Source organism: Megachile rotundata, chromosome 8, assembly GCF_050947335.1.
Source record: "Megachile rotundata isolate GNS110a chromosome 8, iyMegRotu1, whole genome shotgun sequence".
Taxonomy (NCBI): domain Eukaryota; kingdom Metazoa; phylum Arthropoda; class Insecta; order Hymenoptera; family Megachilidae; genus Megachile; species Megachile rotundata.
The window spans coordinates 6,419,222-6,442,657 of record NC_134990.1 but is presented as its reverse complement, the minus strand read 5'-3'; the positions used below and the strand labels follow the sequence as shown (position 1 = coordinate 6,442,657).

Sequence of the window (23,436 nt, the reverse complement as noted above, 5' to 3'; positions counted from 1 at the left end):
ATTTCAGAATTTAGAATTTTATCAATTTTGAAATACACAGATTTACAAATTTAATGATATAATAATTGGAAAATTCAAGAATTTGGTGATTTTGACATGTGGTGATTTGGAAATTTTATAATTTGGTAATTTGAAAATTTTAGATAATAAAAATTTGAGAATTTGAGGATCTGATTACTTGAAAATATAGTAATTTAGATATTCGAGAATTTTGAGACTTTTAAGTTGAGAATTGTGGAAATTTTGAAATTCAAAGTTGCACCATTTTTTGCTACTTTATTTTCATATCTTGGTTCAAGATATTGAGGATAATGAAGACGAATTGCTAGTACAAAATCATAGTGCCATTATCGGTTCTCGATAGCTTATCGATAATTCATTGACATTTAATGGCATATCGATAATATTTGTAAAACATCCTTAACATCGAAACCATGTTAATGCGAATGCGAATTCCGTGTAGCAGAATGTAATACATATTTGAATGTTTAATTTTTTATTTCGCAAATTCAGGAATTCTGAAAATTAAAATTTGTACATCTCTGGAAATTTTTAAATTTGATAATTTAGGTATTTAAAAATTTTTGGTTTTAATAATTTATACATTTGGAAATGTTTGAACTTAATAGTCCAGAAATGGAAGGTTTAGAAATTGAGCGCATCCAGATGCAGTAGCGATGGGTTCGAGTGTGACGACTGACCGCAGTCATGAACAAGAACGTTAATACCGTGTCATACTTATTTTAATTATTTATACATTTTTTGTACATTTAAGGATTAGTACATTTATTAACTATTATATTTAAACCCATTTTCCTTGGACAGAAAAATTATTTTTCCCTTAAAATGTGTGAATTTGTTAGTTAAAATTTTGTTGACAAATGACAAAAACAGTTTTCGATATTTTATTTCACGTTCCTTCTAAATAACGAATACCAGTATTGAAGAAATTTGATTTCCTCGGTTTCAGTTAATAACGTACAATTAGTTCATCCCTTATTCACGAGGAATGTATAACTGGACATTATTCTGAATTGTTTTAGTCGTTATTTAACTAAATTTTGACATGAGGGCTTCCTATTAAACAATTACACTGTCCCGGCGCAGGGGCGCTTGTTCACGACCGCGGTCAGCCGTCGCGCTCGAACCCATCACTCCCGCGTTTGGGCGCGCTCTTCACGCGCTCTAATTGGCTGACGTTTTTCGTTAATAATTCAAAAACGGAGCTTCAAACTCCATTTTCGCAAAGGAGAATGTTATACATAATCACCTTAGCTATAACCTCGTTGCGACAGTTACACTAATCACATTCACTATGAGTGATACTTAAATTTTTATGCAGATCGAGCATCTATATTATTAAAAATTTATTCTAACTAAAAACACTCGAATTAATTCTATATATGCAACTATAGCAATAAGAATTCCCATTAATTAACGTAATCATAAAAAAAGAATAGTATCAACGTAACAATTTAATATATAAATTCATGATTGATGTCACGCTGTGTGCGTCAACGGCAACAATACTTGTACGAGGCGTCGTATTTAGCTCTAACTTGGTCACAGCTCCAGCGAGATTGCTTCATGATTTCCGGCACACGCGATGACGCACGGAAACTGATTTGTAGTTTCAAGAATGTATTCTACCGACCTGTCTATCGGGACAACGTATAAGTAATTTTAAGCAGCTCTTCAACTGCATTCTTTATACGCCTTCAAACGGACGCGTTCTTTTTTTAATCGGATTGTGTTTCCATTGAGATTTGCGTTTAGTAAAAGAGTCTGGATAATAACAGATCTTTGGCGATTTAGACCCAAACAGTTTCTATTAAAATTAGGTGATATATGGATTTCTTCGTTTTTGTGTATTATGGGGAAATTGTTGATAGTTTTACAAAATTGCTTTGGAATGAAAATTTGTTATTTAGCTTGCAGTATTGTTTAGCATGATTTTTGTGTTTTCAAATTTGAAAATTTTTAAGCCCGGAAATTTGCTTGTGTTTAGAAATTTTCAAACTTATGAAGTTATCAAATTTTCCTAATTTTGAAATACTCAAGTTTCTGCAGTTTTTATGATTTTATATTTGTAAATTTCTAAGATTTCAAATTTGAAAATCTTTTCAATTCCCAGAACCGAGGATTTCAAATTTGTAAATTTGGTAATTTTTAAATATGAAAATGTGCAAAGATAATGATATCGAATTTTTTTAATTTGAAAATTTAATGATTTGAGAATTTTGAAATTGAAATATTTAAAAATTTTGAAATTTCAATCTTTAAAAATTAAAAATTTTGAATATTGGAAAATTCGAAATTTGAGTATTTACAAACTTTTAAATTTTAATATTTGGGAATTCTCAAATTTGAATATTTAACAATTTCTTAATTTGAATATTTGAAAACTTGAAATTTGAATATATAAAAATTTAAAAAATTGAATATTTGAAAATTGTAGAATTTTAAAATGTTATTAATTTTGAAATTTGGTGATATATGAAAATTTGTGAATATCTTGAATAAAGTTTTTGAAATTTGTTGTTTTGAAATTATCAGGTTCCATAAAAAATATGTAGAAGTAAAATACTAGTTAGTTTACGAGGAATAAAAAAATTACGACAAAGTACGGTTGGAAATAAAATTGCAGAATATCACAGGAATACCAATAAACCTTTTATGTTATAAGACCTCAATAGCAATAAAAAACCAAGAAGTACTGGAAACCTTGGCCCAACAAAAAATGCCATAAAGCTCTACGATTCTGTTACGATGCGGGTAATTTGGGATTTCATTTTATCTTCGCTTTATAAAATTAAAAAAAAGTACTAGGTAGTAAAAATATTTTCTCACGTGTTTCACACATGAAATACTACCTTTTATTATTGGATTATTTTTAACAGTAAGTTAACAACTAAGTAAATTTAAATATTGGTAAACTTAAATAAATAAATATGATTTATTTTTTAAATAATAACAATTTTAACTTAAAATTTAGTTACAATAATATTAATTTATTTTTCACAATGACAATATTTAATTTCAATATTGGTTTGTTTTTAACAACAACAATATTAAATTTCAACGTTGAATTGTTTTCAACAATCACAATATTTAATTTCAACACTAGAATTGTTTGCAACAATCACAATTTTAAATTTAAATATTGTTTTATTTCTTACAATGACTATATTAAGTTTTAATATTGTTTTGTTTTTAACAGTAACAATATTAAATTTCAACACTAAATTGTTTTCAATAATCACAATATTAAATTTCAACAATGAATTGTTTTTAACAATAACAATTTTAAATTTAAATATTGTTTTATTTTTACAATGACTATATTAAGTTTCAATATTGGTTTGTTTTTAACAGCAACAATAATAAATTTCAGCACTGACTTGTTTTTAACAATAACAATTTTTACTTTAAATATTGTTTTATTTTTTGTAATAGGATGTTAAATTTCAATATTGATCTTTTTTTAACAATAACCATATTGAATCTCAGAACTGATTTCTTTTGAATAATGAAAATATTAAATATTGCATTAATTTTAACAATGACATTATTAAATTTCAGTATTATTTTAATAACAGTATTAAATTCGAATATTGCTTTAATTTTAGCAATAAATATTGGTGTGTTTTGAATAATGACAATGTCAGTTTTAAATATTACTTTATTTTTAACAATAAAAATATTAAACTTCAATGCTATTTTGGGAACAATATTAAATTTGAATATAGCTTTAATTTTAACACTAAATTGATGTATTTTGAACAATGTTAAATTTTAATATTGCATTAATTTTAACAATAAATTGATGTATTTTGAACAATATTAAATTTTAATATTGCTTTAACTTTAATAATAAATTAATACATTTTGAACAATATTAAATGTTATTATTGTTTTAATTTGAACAATAAAAATATTAAATTTGCACGTTGCTTAATTTTAACAATAAAAAATATTAACTTTTAATGCTATTTTAGTGATAATATTAAATTTTAATAATGCTTTTTGATGTTAACAATAAATATTGACGACTTTTGCAAAATAAAAATATTAAAATTAAAGTTCGACCTGCTAATTTCACCAAGAAATAAATAATCAATATACTATAACTAATTTTTAAAAAATTTAAGAAATTTCAGTCTCCTCAAGATTAAAACATAATTTTATCAGCTTGCGAATTAACGAAAGAAACGTATTCTAAAAGTGGTCCCATACAACTATATTATGCGTAATCTTCACTCCTGTAACGTTTACAGAATGTCAAAGGCAATTTATGACCCAGGCGCTTTTGGATCTGAGTTCTGTGTACGCACACATGTATGTAAACGTTTTGGCACTGAATCACAGTTTACTTTGGCATGTCGGTGAAATATGGCCGTAAAAAAAATCAGGGAGTTTTAATTTATGACGGACAATTGGATTTTGCTGTGTTACATCTTTGGGTTCTTTAAAGGTTGCTAAATTAAGTATTGATTGTGTTTTTAACTCTATTAAGATTAGATATTTTTGTTATATTTAAATTGAAATGTCGTATCATATTAAATATCGTATTTAAATGATAAATTTTTATCATGCTTTGATTGAGTCTCTTTATTTTGATGTACTTGGATTTAATATGGAAAGTTGATATTTTGAAGAAAATAAATAAATACAAAAAGAGGCAGAAATAGAGATAAAAGTTCTTATACAAATATACAACATACAAATATAAGATATAAAATACAAAGTAGAAATGTACAAGATACAAAGTATTAGATACAAAGTACAATATATAAAGTGCAAGATACAAAGTACAATATATAAAGTACAAGATACAAAGTATTAGATACAAAGTATTAGATACAAAGTATTAGATGCAAAGTATTAGATACAAAGTATTAGATGCAAAGTATTAGGTACAAAGTACTAGATACAAAGTACAAGATACAAAGTACAAGATACAAAGTAGAAGATATAAAGCACAAGATACAAAGTACAAGATACAAAGTACAAGATACAAAGTACAAGATACAAAGTACAAGATACAAAGTACAAGATACAAAGTACAAGATACAAAGTACAAGATACAAAGTACAAGATACAAAGTACTAGATACAAACTACAAAATACAAAGTACAAGATACAAAGTACTAGATACAAAGTACAAGATACAAAGTATTAGATACAAACTACAAAATACAAAGTACTAGATACAAAGTACAAGATACAAAGTACTAGATACAAAGTACTAGATACAAACTACAAGATACAAAGTACAAGATACAAAGTACTAGATACAAACTACAAAATACAAAGTACAAGATACAATGTACAAGATACAAAGTACTAGATACAAACTACAAGATACAAAGTACAAGATACAAAGTACTAGATACAAAGTACAAGATACAAAGTACTAGATACAAACTACAAGATACAAAGTATTAGATACAAAGTACAATATACAAAGTACAAGATACAAAGTACAATATATAAAGTACAAGATACAAAGTACAAGATACAATGTTCAAGATACAATGTACCAGATACAATGTACCAGATACAATGTACCAGATACAAAGTACAAGATACAAATACAAAACACAAATATAAGATACAAGGTACAAATATAAGGAAAAATATTTAAAATATACAAACAAAATACAAGATACAAATACTCAGTCTAAATATGAATACAGGTAGCAACTTACAAATGCAAAATACAGGGTACAAAGTACAAATACAAAATACAAAGTACAAGATACATGTTCAAAGCGCATAAATTATAAAATAAACTTTTATTTATCACTTCATTTTGAATTCAAGAATTATTAAACGAATATTGAATTAAATTTTAATTAATTGAAATTATTAATTTAAATAATTAATTAATTTCAGTTATTAATTAAAATAAAACTTTTGGAAGATATTTTTAAGATTTGAAGATACAAATGAGATAACAAAAAAGTATAATTGTTATTCAAGGTCTAAAATTATTAACGTAATTTTTAATTAGAAATTAAAATTACAAATTAAATTAATCATTTAATTTTTTCACCACTTAGTAATTAAAGTCAGTTATAATTAAAGATTTCCATTAATGTTATACTTACAGGCGACTCAATTAAAAAGTGAATTTTTATCTTAAACAAGACAGGACTGAATTAAAATTGTAACCTTTTATTCTTAACTAGATGAAGATCCAATTAACGTTTGAAAGTTCGGAGTTAACTGAAAAAGCTTCCAATTAAAATTATTTAATCTTAAATCGGATCGTTCAGCTTAATCTAAACCTTAGACAGTTTAAATTAAATATTTAATCTGAATTTAAACTTTAAATTTAAATTAAATTACTTACAGTCTAAATTAAAAAATTATATCTGAATTTAATCGAGAAAAAATAAATCACAAACAATTTAAATCAAAAAATTCAAATTGAATATCCATTTAAAACATTATTTAATTAACAATTACAATTTAATTCTTAATTAAAAGAAATTTATTTATAAACATTATTCGATAATAATTAATGCTGAACTGAATCAAAAAATTAATAAATTAATTGTTACCTTATTTCAAAATAAGTTTTTCAATTTTTTTATTTTAATATACGCAAGTGCATTTTCGTTAAAAATACATTCGTCGTTTTATTTTAAATTTGCATTAAGAGATTATTAGAATTCGAACAATATTCCACTTTTTTCATATTCGTTCGTTTAATCTTAGATGTACAAGAAAAAAAATCAGTACGTTCTAGATTTGTCCTTCACAGTTGTACGAAAACTTGAAAAAAGGAAAAAAAAAGAAAAGTCGTATTTCAAAAGAATCAGAAGAGGGATCGATAGATTGCTATTCACAGCGCCAGTCGCGGTTTTTAAATGTCAATATATTTACATAGGAATGTTACCGACGGTCGGTAATATAGAGTCCTGTAGGCGGTTGCCTTTTTTATGGACTTCAACTTTTTTCCTCATTCTTAGATGGAGCCTGTATTCAAATCCTTGCAGCTAATTTGTAGATAATGTCAATCTCTGCTTTATATCTGTAGATAAAGTCAATTGTCAATTGATTTTATAAATTCTTATAAAAATTCTTTTATTGTTAAATATGATATTTTTTTTTTGTAAATAGTTTTTCAGTAAGGGGCTATCATCGTAAAAGCATTAAAAGTATTTGTTATTAAACTTTTCCATTAAGTAAATAATTTGCAGTTAGAATATAAAGTTTAATATTTCTGTGTTTGTAAAAATTGATTTAACTTTTCACTTTTCAAAGTTATTTTATATTATAGAAAGATGATAAGTTTTTGTAAATGAAGCTGTTAATTAAAACATATGCCATAATCTTATAAACATTTGTTATGTGATGTTGGTTTAGGTTTATCAACATATGAATGTTTAATTTTTTAGTTACCATAACACGATTTGTTTTAATCTTATTATGAATAGTATATGTAATTCTTTGATCCCTAATGTTGAGCTTACTACATACTCTGCTTAATAAGAATCCAAATTTGGAGTTTGAAGGATATTGGATTTTAAAATTTTTAAATTCTAAAATTTATACATTTGGAAACTGACTAATTTTGGAGTAAATAAATTTCTAGTTTTATAATTGCTAAATTTATAAATTTCTGCAAGCTTAATTTTCTAAATTTCAATTTTACAAACTTTTCAATTTCTACATTTCTAAATTTCTATATTTCCAGTTTTTTATATTCATGTTCTTAAATTCCCATATTTTCAAATTTCTAATTTTCTTAATATTCACATATTCAGTAGCTCAAATTTTCTTTATTTCCAAATTTTCAAGTTCTTAAATCCTCAGTTTTTATAATTTCTTTATTACAAAATCTGCAAGCTCGAGATTTCAAATTTCCAAACATCTTAAATTTCCTAGAACTACCAAATTACTATATATCCAATTGTTCTAAAAATTTGTAAATTTCTGAGATCCTCACTTTCTCAAATTTCGAATTTCCAAGAGCCGATTGTTTATTTGCACAATATAGTTTCAAAAATTGGAAATATAGAAATTTAGAAATGTAGAAATTGAAAAGTTTGTGAAATTGAAATTTAGGAAATTTGCTGGCAGAAATTCAGAAATTTATAAATTTAGAAATATAAAAACTAGAAATGTGTTAAAAATATTATAGTCACCTTCCAGGAACAATTATTCCGTAATATCATCTTAATTGCATACTTTATTTTTAAAGATACGAGAAAAATTAAGACCTAATATTTACGAGGTATTAAAGGGATCATAATGTGGTAGTAATAATTCTTTTATAAGCGGAGGGGTCTTTTATTTTTTCTGATCTCCATGCTATATCAATATCACGTGAAACCAATAAGCTCTCAGTTTTTATCACACGGTTTAACCCAGACAAAATGATTTTGTTAAAAAAAATATTTATTATATTTACTTTCCTCTAAATATATATAGGAGTATATTAACGCATATATTAGTACTGTTATGGGTAGTAATATGAAATAAACTTTATTTAACTTTAATATATTTATAAATTTTACTATACAATAATAATACACTTCATTGTTTAACAATAATAAACTTTGTTTTATAATAATAAGAAGAGGAACATTAAAGATTGTTACATAATAAAAATAAATTTTGTTATTCAATACTTATAGTAATAAACTTCCTTATATAATAATTATTATAATAAATTTTATTTATTTATTTACAATTTATTATTACAATAATATTTTTCAGAATAATTTTTTACAATAACAATTGTGAAAAATTTTATATTATAATAATGATAAAAAACTTTATTACATAGGAATAATAAACTTTGTTATATGTATAAAACTAATTAACTTTATTATTTACCAATAATATACTTTGCCATATAAAAATAAATTTTCAACACCATTATTGACTAAATTTGTAAAAAAATATTAATTGTTAAAATACAATCAATACATGAATTAAAGGAAAAGTATGCTTTAACAAAATCAGTTGTGCTTTGTATCAGTGTATGATTCCTCATTGTAGAATATAACGAAAGGAATCTTACATTTATTATCTGACATAATAAGATTTAACAAATGAAACCTTACATTTGTTATGCAACATAATTTATCATGTGACATAATTATTATGTAATATAAATTATCAAGTGACATTATTATTATGTAACATAATAAATGAACATAAAAAGTTTTTTTTTGTTATCAGTAGATTTGTTTATCAGTTTTTATTTGTTTATCAATTTATTATTAGCTCAACGGTCTTAACTAAGTCTACAAATACCTACTTTTAAATCGTTTTTTTTTTTACTTTATATAACATAATTTGCCACATTGATGTTTTTATTGATACAATGAAAATTTGTATTTAGTTTAATTCATGTATACATTGTTGAATTCTTTTTATTGTTAGTTGAAGTAAAATGTAAATATTTATTTATTTATAATATTTATCTAGTATGTATCTTGATATGTGTAAAATATGTAATATGTACATTACTGCTACTCAAATGTATATGGCGCTATTATACATTTTATTAATTTCTTAATATATTATTAAAGGAATCAAAATTATTCTCATATTTTGTTTAACATAAATAAAATTTTTAAATAATTTTTAGTGTTCCAATACACAGCAAATATGAAGCTGACTAACTTCTGTAAAAGTCATGTTTTAAACTTTAAACTAACATGAAAGCATGTACATCGTACATTGACTGCATATCTGGCGGCTACTTTTGTAGCGGTCACTTATTTGTCGCAAACTTAGCAAACGGTCATTGTATCTACTGCGTTAAAGTCCTGATATTGAAAATTAAGAAAATTATTTTCTTCTTCTTTAAAAGAAAAATAAAGGCGGTGTTCTGTAAATCTGTATAATTTTTTATTTTATAAATGAAATTTATTGATTGTAGTAAACTGTCTGAGAGTATGGTTGGACCTCAATAGGTGTCGCTACGTCCTCGGTCCAAGATAATTTCATAATAACAATGTTTTCTACCTTACCGACTGTTAATAATCGTTTCCCCTTTTCTTTTTTTTTTTTTTTTTTTTTTTTTTTTTTTTTTTTTTTTTTTTTTTTTTTTGGTATAAGTATTTTTTTGTTTTTATAACTTTTTGACGTAATGGTAGGAAGAAACAAATAATATTTACAAAAACTACAAAATCATAATTTATTGTTTTAAAATAAACTTTGCATTCTTCTTTTTAAAATATTTAAATTAGAAAATTTAAATACGTTTAGAATTTCAAATTTTTAATTTTAAAGGTATAGAAATTTTGACAATTATAAGTTTTGAATTTCACCAATATTTCAAGTTTTCAACTTCAAAAATTTGGAGTCATCCAAATAAAGCAATATAGTCATTTTTTAAAATATTCACAGTTACAAATGTTTAAATTCACAGACTTAATTATTTAAATCTTGGAAAATATAATCACTCAAATATTCAAATTAATATCCTCCCAAACATTCATATTTAACAATTTGAATAAATTTACAATTATAAATTTTCAAATTCTCAAGCTTACAAATTTACAAATTCATAATCTTCCAAATATTCAAATACTAATCGTTCACAATTACAAGTCTTAAATTCACAATCTCTCAAATATTATAATTTTCAAATTCAAACTCTCTCGGATATTCGAGTTTCAACATATCAGTTAAAAAATAAAAAAATTTTAGAGTTATCTTAGATAACATTACAACGAATCAAAGTAACCAAGTAAGAAAAATGATCGCCATAAAAACGCTGTCAATATCGTGCCCGATATTTCATTTGTCTCTTTCACTTAAACGAAGAGTTTTATTCGTTCCTAACATTTTCATATAAATCTGTGAAAGAATAGAGAAATGACGTTTTCAGAATGGATTTTATGTCTTTGGTAGCTTTCTGTTTGGCATTCCCAAATCTCTTTAATGCATATCTATGTGTGCGACTTCCTGAAAAAGGCAGGAAGCAAAAAACCAAAACTTGGCACAAGCTCGCTCGGTCACTGCAGATACAATCTGATCGATTCTCGAAAGAACTAGTTGTTTGGGCGGGGCATTTGAAATTACGGTTCCAGGAGAAAAGACGATTTCTCATTTAGTGACAGGCAGAAATCGACGAATAAGCTTTTCTTCTACGAATAACTATTTTCGAGGAAAATCTGGCGAGACTTTTAAACAAACATTGCAAATATTCTAAAATTATAAAACGGCGCGATTTTCAAATATGGGAAGAGTAATTTATATTTTAAAGTTTGCTTGATTTATATTTAACTTTTTAAAAATAGATATTAGTAGTAAAAATTAAATATACATAATTCTTTACTTTTTTTTAACATGTATATTATGTACTTTTAAATATTTAAGATATTTAAATTTACATTTAAATTATATTTTAAAATATATTTAAATATAAATTTATATTTAAATTTTTTAAAATAAATATTAATAGTAAAAATTAAATATACCTAATTCTTTGCTGAATTTTTAACATATGTACTATATAATTTTAAATATTTAAGACATTTTTGTTTCATATAAAATTTAAACAAATATAAAATTACGTTATATTAAATCTTTTCTGTTTGAATTAATTTTAGAATATTACTATTAATTACAGTAATAATGTATGTACTTTTTTACAGTTTTAAAGGAATGCAGAAACGAATAAAAAATTTTATGTGAATTCTGCTAGTTCCGAACTCAGCTTTCGATTCAATAAATTCAACACTACAAACTTTAAACATAAATATCTCCTTTATTTTTGAGAGTTGCGTGTTATGGTTTTACGGAATTGTTATTTTTGATGTATTTTATGGTTGTACGAAGTTTGAACGGAATCGATGTTTCGAAGGTTATGTGGTCTCCTCGTTAGACTTCTCCTGACAGGAAGTCGAATGATTTTACACTTGATTATAATGTCCGTGCTTATAAATAGCATTATGATTTACAGAAAATCATGTTTTGCCTGCTATTATTCTCGCTGCAACTATCTTCCAGAACTATCAGCATCTGTAAAACAATAACGACGACGAAATAATTGCGAATACGCAGTTGTGTCGCGGGCATGAAAACGTTTGTGGATGGTTATTATACGCGAACAAAAAATTCGGTCGATAGTATTCAATGTGTATTTTTATTGCAATACTATTTTTAATAACTTAGTTGTTAAAATAATATTAACATAATAATAAAATAATATATGAATAATATTAAAATAATACATAAAATAATATATAAATAATATTAAAGTAATATTAAAATAATAATGGTAAAATAATAATATTAAAATATTATTTTCAACTTAAAAGTAGAAATAAAGTATTTAAATATTACGAACACTAGGTTATGCAAGAATGTACTGTTATTCACGATTTTCCCGCCTTTTTTATTTACAGTTCTAAACACAATTACTAACGTTAATATTTTGACATGGTACTCCTGCGTTTGTTGATAGGATTCTAATAATAACCTGCACGAACTTCACTTGAACGATATTTATTTAAAAACGAATAACTATTTTGCGAATTAAAGAAAAACTTGTTCAGACCGATAGCACGTGTCGTGACATTTCGGTAGAAAGCCATTTGATCAGTGGAACAATGCAGAGGGCACGAATATATGCGAACATAGTGGCAAACCAATGAAGCGCCACTAGTTGACGATTTTGTTGTACTAATACACGATGCTTTACGAACACATAACATTCTAACAGTTTTGCACAAGAGGTTAATGTAGCTATATTACGTACTTTGTGGAAGGAAACCATTGCAGTTATAAATACAACTTTTTACTTTTGCTATTAAATAGTAAACTATTATTTAAACTATTATTAATAATACTATTTTTACTATTAAACTATTACAGTTAAACAGATTATTTTAAACAAAATATTTTCACGTCTCACTGATATGTACTGAGGCACTTTCTACAAGGTGGCAGTACATTGTAATCATTTGAAACGCAGGATAGGTTTTGTATGCAAACGTTTGCAATAAAATTCTACAAGGTAGTATTTCAAAGCGTAAACGACTAAATTTTAACGTGCAGCGAAACGAAAAAAATACTAGTTTTGATGAGAAATAACTCGTGATTTATTGTAGGGAGGAAAGTAAAGCGTGTCGAGAAATAGCACGGTTATTAGTAACGAAAAAAAATACATTGTTAAAAGACACAAGCAGGATGTGTGTCATGCGCATGCGCAATGAGGTTATGTGCACTTACCTTTATTCAAGAAAGCATTCTGTTTTTTTATACCAATAAACACTTTAACTGAAAGCAATTATTAAACTGCTTGTTTTGATTTTGTAGCATCCGATTTAAAATTATTATTTTAAGAAATATGGTGATTGTTATATGTACATTTTTTTGTATTAGGATAAATACCAACCTCATATTGTCACGCCCTTTTTATTTAAAAATTGTTGGTACAAAGCAACGAAGAGCTTTATACAGAGAACTTTCACAATTCTCAGAAATAAATTCCATAGAGAATCTATGAAATGAATTAGATCAGAGAATTGGAAAAGCACCAAAAAATTCAAAAGCTGAATTATAAATGAGACTGAAATAAGAATGGCATTTCTGTAAGATAGTAAAATAGCAAAATATCAAGACAGTGAAATAATAAAATTATAAAATAGTCAAATAGTGAGATAATAAGACAATAAAACAATGAAATAATAATTATAAATAATAAAATAAATAAACATTTTATAAAATAAAAATTTTATAATAAATAATAAAATTGTTAGATTGTGTACTTATAAAATAGTATGTCGACAAAGCAGTGTAACAATAGAATAATAATAAAATTGAATAATAGAAAATAAAATAAAGTGGTACGATAATGTATAGAATACCAGTTTAATATTTTAAGTGATCCCAATTTTTCAGACCTGTAACTAGTAACACACAGTGTATTCGCTCTATTTTTATAATATTTTGTAATAGAGATCGATTGATTTCCCTTTGTCGAAACAAAACAACGAATATCTATTGATGAATATCCAGTTTCCAATTTACGACGTACAATAGATATGCAAGCTTTTCAAAAAAGAGGTTATATAACCTATAATCGATAAATTCTGCATACCATAATTGCACAGAAGATATGATATTCGTTGAAATACGACACAATGCAATATAATTTAATATCGCATAAAATACCGTGCAATATGATACAGTATAAATTAGAATACAGTATAATGCAATATCGCATAAAATAGAATGCAATATAACAGAATATCACATAAAATAGAATACAATATAACAATATCACATAAAATATAAAATAAATAATTTACAGTAATATTTTATTATGTAAACATTCACAGAATGTTTTAAGCAGCAAATAATTGATTTTCATGAAATTTAAAATTATTAAATTTTCACAAAATTTAAAATCTATTTCTGACTTTCTTTTTTTTTTTGAAATTTGTCTTATGTTATTATCATTATTTATAATATTGTACAATTTAATTTTTCGCTAAATTTATTTTAAGCTTGTTTTGTTACATTGGTGTTAGACAATAGGGAAGGGGTTCGAAGGACTTTATGACAGTTACACAACAATTTACTTTCGTTATGTAAGAATTATTCTTCGAATATCGTACTGCTTGAAGTCATTTAAAATTCCTATTTTCGGATTACACTTTACTGTGTCACATTTCAATGTCATTATAATATTTAAGTCAATAATAACAGCAAATAATCTTCATCTTTAAATATTATTCGTCCTATGCAAACATTGCAATTAAATACAAATTTTGAAATATCAAAAAATGTAACAAAATTTGATGACATAAAAGTACTTTGAAATCCCACTTATGTTATATCAATCTGAAGTATAAAGCTCGTCGAAAAAGACTGCATAAGCGTTTTATTAATAGTTTGAATACAAAATGGCTGGTAGCCAGTTAGTGCAAACAATGATCGATTTCGGTACCTTTAAAGACCGACACAATTTGATGACATAAAACTATCGCAAAATGGCGCTTGTATTATATCAATTCGAAAATTGACGTTAGTTGAAAATGATCGTATAAATCTATGGTCGGTGTTCTTAGTAGAAAATTGTTGATCGTTAAATCGCCATTTTACTGTGCATTGTACGGAGCCATTCATGAAACGATTTTCTTATAACAAGACAGGTTGTATTAAAGACATTTATGAAAAGTGTACGGTACCATTTTCAGCGAACTTTCAGCTTCGAACTAATATGTCGTCAGAACTGTTTTATGGTACTTTTGTGTCATCGAATTGCATCAAAATTTGATGTTTGGAAATCCGTTCTTTCATGTGCAATTTCTACGTGAATTGGAAAAATGTTTTTGAATTTATCAGATGAACCATTTTGGCAGTGCGTTTAAGAATATCAATTTTGTTTAATGAAATTTGAAAAAATGGTTATAGGAAATTTGAGAATTTGAAAATTTATGCAATTTTGGAATTTGAACATTTGAGGAATTGGTGATAAATGTCAAATTTCTACATTTTCAAATTTCCAAATTTCCAAATCTTTACTTTTCCTAATTTCCAAATCCAAAACACCTTAAATTTTTAAATTTGCAAATTGCTTGTTGTCCACATCCCCAAACTTGAAGATTTGAATCTTTGAGAATTTTAGGCTGACGTAATTCAGACGCATATTTTTAAATTTGAGATATCATAAAATGGTAAGAATATTAATTAATGATAAAATCACAATATTATTAAGTAGTAATACCAAATCAGTTGATAATAACATGACGATGATATTAATTCATAACATAGTGATATTATTTGTTAACAACATGATGTTGATATTAGTTAATAACATAACAATAGTATTAAATAATAGTACCGTAATAATGTTACTAATTGACAATAATATAATAATTATAATAATTGATAATAAGATAGTAATGGTAGTAATTCGTAGTAACATTATTATGATTGTTATTAATAATTATTAATATATAAATTACTCAAATTAGTAATTACAGTAGTTACATTTTTTACTAGTAATTATATTACATTGTGTTTCACAATTCATCAGATTTTGGCAATATGTTTAAGTCGAATAACAATTTTTATTTGACAAAATTTGAGAATTTGTAAAATGCAATTTGAAAATGTAAGAATTTTTAAATTTATGTAATTTTGGAATTTTAAAAATTAGTTGCTGGGAATTTGGAAATATAGAAATATAGAAATTTGAGATCTGGAATTAAACATTTAGAAATTTGATCATTTGGAGATTCAAAAATTGGGGAGTGCAGAAATTTGAAAATTTGAAAACTGAAGATGTAATAAATTTAAAACTTCAGCGATTTGGAAATTTCCAAATTTGGAAATTTGAGATGTTTTGATAATGTGGATATTTCAGATTTTAACAGTTAAGAATTTATAAATTGGTTTATGGGAAAATATAGAAATTTGCGAATTTGAAAAATTAATAATCTAGGAATTTGGCAATTTAAAATTTAAAATTGAATGTTTGAAAATTTGAAAACATATAAAAGTAAAAACTTAAATTTACCATTCAAAAATTTGAAAACCGAAATAGATCATTAAAAAATTTTTCATATGCTGAATTTAGTATTTTTTGTATTTAAAAATGTATACCCTCAAAATTGATAAATACAGAGCTTTCAAAAATCGGATTTACGTTGCTCAAAAGAATATAACCATAACCGCGAATGAGCGCAGCGAATCTAGAAACTAAGCAGAGAATCGTCAAATTTTATATTTCCCATTCCTCTACAGGAGTTACGTGTGTCCTCTCTTACGTGTTATCCAGCATAACATTTTACTTCGCGCGAACGGAACCCTTTCATAACAATTTTCTATTTCTTGTTTATTATATTAGGGTTTCTGTGCCCGTTCGAAAGTTCCAGAGTTTCCTTTCATTCGCCGACAGCATTTCTCTTTCGTAGTATATACTATTGATATTCATGGGGCGTAGGATCCGCAACGTACACCATACAAACAAGTCATTGTTACGTTATTGAAACGAGGCACACACTAGAAACGATACACACGGTGTCCCACTTTTTTACCATCAAACTTTATCCGTATATTCTATTCGCAGAAATGGAAAAGAATGTTATATATGTAGGATGGGAGCAAGAAGATGAGAAACGGATTAAAGTTATAGTAAATAATTTAATAAATTGAAAGGAATACAAAATTTGATAGTTCACGTTTCTACGGTTCGGCCAAGACTGCCTGTCCTTTCGACGCTGTCGCGTTTTTTTATACTATGCATTCACACTCTTTTGTTTCACACTCGTACATCACACACACTCATACCACGCAAAAATTAATTCCCCTTTACCGAATCCCACACTCGGCCGTTCCTGACCTATCTTCGGTCCCCGATGATAAATCTAAATACGGTTTCATATAATCTGAGGCGGTACTAGTTATTTTTGGTCCTTCATCGTCCCCTATTCGAATAACTTCGTATCTATTATTTCGTTTTACGCGCGATACCCGATACGGTCCTAGAAATTTCTTTTTAATTTTCAAGCCCGGTCCAAACTGAGTGCGCTTGATCACTACAAGATCCCCTTCTTTATACTCTCTGGCTTTCGTACATGTTTTATTGTGATTTCGCACGTTTTCCTCTTGAATCTTTATGATATTTTGTTTTGCTAATTGTCTTAATTGGTCTCGTTCTTCGTTATACAATTCTATTGCTTCTTGCTGGATCAGTCTCTGAACTTCTAAATCTTGTGTATGCCGCATCCTCGTACCGATCAGTACTTCAAATGGAGTCATGCCTACGCTGCGTTGATATGTACTGTTTATCGCTTGTTGTACTTTTCTGACGTGTTTGTACCATTTTTCCGGGGCTTCTATCGAAAGTTTTGTTAATATCGGTATAATAATTCGGTTTATACGCTCCACCTGTCCGTTACCTCTGGGTACGCCGACTGTTGTGAGAATATGTTCGATTCCTTCTGAGTCACAATAGTTCTTGAATTCTTTTGCCGTAAACGCAGTACCTCGATCGGATATTAGGCGTTGTGGGCTCCCAAAAGTTTGCTGTTGTATAGTTAATTTCTCGATGACTTCTTTGGCGTCGGTGCTCTTCGTGGTGTACAGCCATACAAACTTGGAAAAATCGTCGATTACCACAAATAAGTATTTATATAATTTATTTGTTGCGGTCATTGGTCCTAAATGGTCTATATGGTACGTCGTCAATGGTTTTTCTCCCTTAGGTATGGGCGTCAATTCCCCTTCCTTCTTCCCTTCTTTCTTTTCAGCTAACACGCATGGTATACAGCAATTTATAAAATTCTGTAGCTTTTCCTCTAATTGAGATATGTAATAATCTTTTTTTAACTCTTCAGCCATCTTCCTAACACCGAAGTGTCCGTTATCATGAACTTTTCTGATTATCTCCGTTTGCATGCTCGTTGGGACGACGATGAGATCTCGTTCTCCCACCCTTCTCATTAAAATATCATTCTTGAGGAAATAATCTTCGTATGTTTCATTAGCGACTATTTTCTTAATAACCTTTAAACGTTCTTCCGCATCCTGCGCCTTGCGAATTACCGCTATCAATTTGTCTTCGATAACCATTACAGGGTATCGACTGAGAGCATCAGCATGTTTCAAACGCACTCCTGGACGATGTTCTATTTCGTACGAATATTCCTCTAATATCAATGCCCATCGCGCCACCTTCGGGGATAAATCTTTTTTATACAAGGTTTTTTTGAACGCTTCACAATCCGTAACGATTTTAAAATTTAAACCCAATAAATAAACGCGGAACTTCTTTAACGCATTGATAATTGCTAATATTTCTATTTCGTAGGAATGCATTTTTTTCTCGGCGTCTGATGTTTTCCGACTCATATAATGAACGGCGTGGAATTTTTTCTCTCCGTTTGATTTTTGTAATAATATAGCCCCGTACCCTTCTTTGCTACCGTCGGTATGAAGCTCCGTCGTCGCAAGCGGATCAAAGATCTTAAGCACCGGCTCTCGCGACAATGTATTCTTCAACGCATCGAACGCCTGTCTTTGTAGTTCGCCGAAGCTAAATACGCACGAGTCTTTTAATATGTCCGACAAAGGTCGCGCCAATTTCGCGTAATCTTTTATAAATTTTCGGAAATATCCCGTTAAACCTAAGAAACTTTGTATGTCTTTTTTGTGTTTCGGCACCGGAAAGCGCTGCACGGCTTTTATCTTTTCTTTTGCCGGATTAATGTAACCGTTTTGTATTTCATATCCGAGAAATTCAATACGTCTTTTTAGAAAACTACTTTTCTTCCAATTGATTTTTAACCCGTTTATACTAGCGACCTTCAAAGTTTCCTCAAGTTTAGAAAACGCATCTATTTCGTCTGTACCCGGAATAATTAAATCGTCTATATATACAAGTACAACTCCTCTACGTATCAAATCTCCAAATACTTCGTTAACAAATCTAACAAAACTAGCAGGGCTGTTGCATAACCCAAACGGTGTCTTATTGAATTCATATTGTCCCAGAGGAGAGACAAACGCAGTATATTTTCGCGATTCCTCCGCAACCGGAACGTGCAAAAATCCATTTTCCAAATCTAACACCGAGAAGACACGAGCATTGGCTAACGCGTCTATGCAATCGTCTATTAACGGCATTGGGAATCTATCTTTTACAACTCTCTTATTAAGTTCCCTATAATCAATACACACGCGATATTTTCCATTTTTCTTAGGCACAATTACAACCGGACTCGCGTACTCACTCTTACTCGCACGGATAATACCATTCTCTAACCATTCGTCGATTTGGGTACGCAAAATTTCTTTCTCTTTTGGTGCCAATCTTCGCGGTCTTTGGCATACTATTTCGTCAGTCGTTAACGTTATTTTAGTTGTTACATTCGTTGTTACGCGCTCTGCTGGTTTGTAATTACAAATAATATCCTGTATTTTAGTTTTAAACGGCTCAATCGCATCGATTTCATCTTCTACAATTTCGGTGAGTTTCATTAGCTCGGTAACCTGCTCTGCTTCTGTTTCCTCGCGGATCGCCTCGCCACCGGTTTCGCTACCGTTCGAAGAATTACTGTCGCGCGTCTCATTTGTCGGCAATACTTTGATCGTAATGTTACCGCGCTGTATACATACTTCAACGTTCTTTAAGAATTCGCCGCCTAATATAATTTTCGAGTTTGTCGTACACGTTGGGACTACAAAAGTTTCCGTGCGGCATGATTGACCGTGTACTTTGATGTCTAAATACAATTTTCCTATCGGCGCGGTTATAGCGTTACCGAAACCTGCGAACGTTCTGTTTGTTTTTTCTAATCGCGGAGAACCGATTTCGACGTATACGTCTCGCCTGATTAGATTTACTTCGCTGCCCGTATCTATCAATGCAGAATATGATATTCCGTTAATGTCTACCGAAATTAAATTATCGCTCGAGCTAACCACTGAATTTACTTTCGTTATTTTCGTCGTTTCTTTTCGCGTTTGTCGGCATTCCGCCGCGCGATGACCGAATTCGTTACACGAGAAGCATTTCGGACCCTTTTCTTTATTCGGACAATCTTTTAATTCATGTTCTCTAGAACCACACACGAAACAACGCAATTTCTTATTTAATATCACTTTTTTGTCTTGGATCGTATCTTGTTTAACAATTTTCCCTTTCCGACTACCCGCTTCTTTCATTCTATCATACTTTTCGAACGCTTTTCTTAATTCATACAACGTATTCGCGCCGTACAAAATCGCTTTGTTTGACTCTTCGTCCGGTACACCTCTTATTATATATTCTATTAATGAATCGTCGTCAATATTTCCCTGACTTGCAATTCCTTGCATCGCGTACATATACGTTCGTGCGCTTTCACCGGGTTGTCGCTTCCGATTTATTAATTGTTTATGAATTGTTGCGCTACTGACTTTAGTCTGAAATTCTCGTATTAACCGCCTTTTTAATTTGGACCACGATTTAATATCCCTTTGAAAGCTAATAAATTGTTTCGCAGACCCCTTAAGTAGCCGTTTCGCGTATATTAAATTTTGTAAATCGTCCCATTCTAATAATTGACTTGTGTCCTCGAATTCTTCGATCCATTTATTTATTTCTAATTTATCGTCTCCGGAAAAATGTGACATACTTTCCTCTACATCTTTAATTGTAAATCTGTCTCTCGTTCGCATATAATTATTTTCTGACCTACCGTCGGACTGCCGTCGGCCGCTTCGCGCAATACCTGCCGGTTTTCGCCTGATAGCTTCTTCTTCCTCTGCTTCGCTTTCGGTATCTTCTTCGGATGATTCGTCTTGTTTATCCTGTACTGCTACCATCGTCTCGTCCGCTTCCTCATCGCTGGACGTCTCCTCTTCGGTTTCCGTATGAGTCCTGCTATACCGTGTCAGCCTGTCTCGTAATTCTTGTTTTTTCCCCTGCGTAGATAATTGCATCTTCTTCAATTCATCCCTTAATTCGGCTACTTTCATTTTGTCGATTTTGTCCCGCGGCACTGTTTCCCGCACTGGACACATTTCATTTTCCTGCACCTTTTCTTCATTCAACTTAACAACTTGTTCTGTGGCCATTGTCTTCCTTCCGAATTTCACTATGCTACGTAATACAACTGTTTAATCTCGATGCTTCGGTCGCGTCACCACCGTTTTCCTTTTTTCCTTTGACCGTTATTCGTTCACAACTTTACAACTGATGACGAGTGCCAACATACACTTCGCCTACACCGTGTTGAACGTCACGATCTACCGGAAAAGTACGCACCGAACAAACACCGCAACTTTATCAACTTTACACCGTTACTATTACTTCCGTTTCTTCTTCGCTCACTGCTCTCTATCCCGGACCGAGCCCCCAAATGTAGGATGGGAGCAAGAAGATGAGAAACGGATTAAAGTTATAGTAAATAATTTAATAAATTGAAAGGAATACAAAATTTGATAGTTCACGTTTCTACGGTTCGGCCAAGACTGCCTGTCCTTTCGACGCTGTCGCGTTTTTTTATACTATGCATTCACACTCTTTTGTTTCACACTCGTACATCACACACACTCATACCACGCAAAAATTAATTCCCCTTTACCGAATCCCACATATATAGAGTTTCAAACACTTTATTAAAAAGTTATAACAAAAATAAGAAATGGCCACTGACTGCTTTGTTCAATATCGCATTCTAGTTTTGTCCGTTACGAGAATATTCTATAAATAAAAATGAGAAAAAATGTTTATACAAACATACGCTCTCGAATGCATTATTAAAAGTTATTAATAAAAATATGAAAGTCGAGTATTCGTACGTAGCATCAAAGGAGAAAATCGTCTGTTATATCGTAATCTTCCAATAAAGCATTTAAGGGACTATGTTTATATAACATCTTTTTATCATTTTTATTTACGGAATATACTCATGAAGTTTTACATAAAAAAACTGGGACATACCGTATTTGAAAAATAACGCAATCCGAAGTCAATTTATATTTTCAACTTTTGTCTAAATTTTACTTTGTTTAAAATATACTTATTTACATAAAATTATTTACTTTTTATTTACCATCTAATAATTTTTATTACGCAAAAAATAAAAATGCAAGTTTCGATGTTGGGAATTTAGTGGTTAAAAAATTATGTGTATGTCAGTTTTAACATTTGACGTATTTGACTGGTTACTGCGCCGCCATATTGACTTTTACCCACACTCCATTGGTCGATTGCGTAGAAAATGTCACAATAAAAAATATTTTTTTGATCACTAGTTGGGAACAGACGTTATTCTTTTTTAAAAATAAACGACATTATAGAATCACTTTAACTCTCACAAACGTAGTCCAATGAAATTGTAGATAGAATTCAATGTGACGTCACACTCAGACGTCAAATAAATTAAAAATATTCAACTTCACATAATAACGTATTAACTGCTGTATTCGTAACATTCAAACGTGCATTTTTGTATTCTAGGCACTAAAAACTATTAAATGGTAAAAACTATTAATTTTAATAACTATTCAATGGTAAGAAAAAAGTCAGCAATGTACCGTTCCGCAAAAATTTTACCTAACCTTTTAATAAAGTGTTTAAAATGCCATCTTAATAACGACTTTTTCTTATCTTCAAATGAAATATTTCGATAAAGGTGCACCCGATATATCACGATGAGTAAAGCATAAAGGAAGTCATACTCGTTAATGTCATCGCCTTTCAAAATATATACGCCGTTAACCGCACACGAGGCGTGCTGTTCGACACATTCGCCATAGAAATAAAAATCTTCCTGAGATTTTCCCCTCTGGCGTTACCCAAATATCTGCTGATCAGCGGAATAAAGCTGTGGTTGGCCGACGGGCGTGGAACCATCGAGATTAACTCATATGTCAATACGGGGTTTCATATACACTCGTCCTGCAATTTACGCGGCACTTTCCTTACGCGAATCTCTTTTTTACGCGGTAAATTAA

General features: G+C 28.8%; 2 protein-coding genes across 3 annotated transcripts in view; both read left to right on the top strand.

The window, feature by feature from the left end:
* Positions 1-23,436, top strand: part of Nca (neurocalcin homolog) — a 238,087-nt gene that overhangs the window by 27,135 nt on the left and 187,516 nt on the right. The gene's annotated exons all lie outside the window — the stretch shown is intronic.
* LOC100883363 (neuronal calcium sensor 2) overlaps positions 1-23,436 on the top strand; it is a 214,689-nt gene that overhangs the window by 26,970 nt on the left and 164,283 nt on the right. The window lies entirely within an intron of this gene.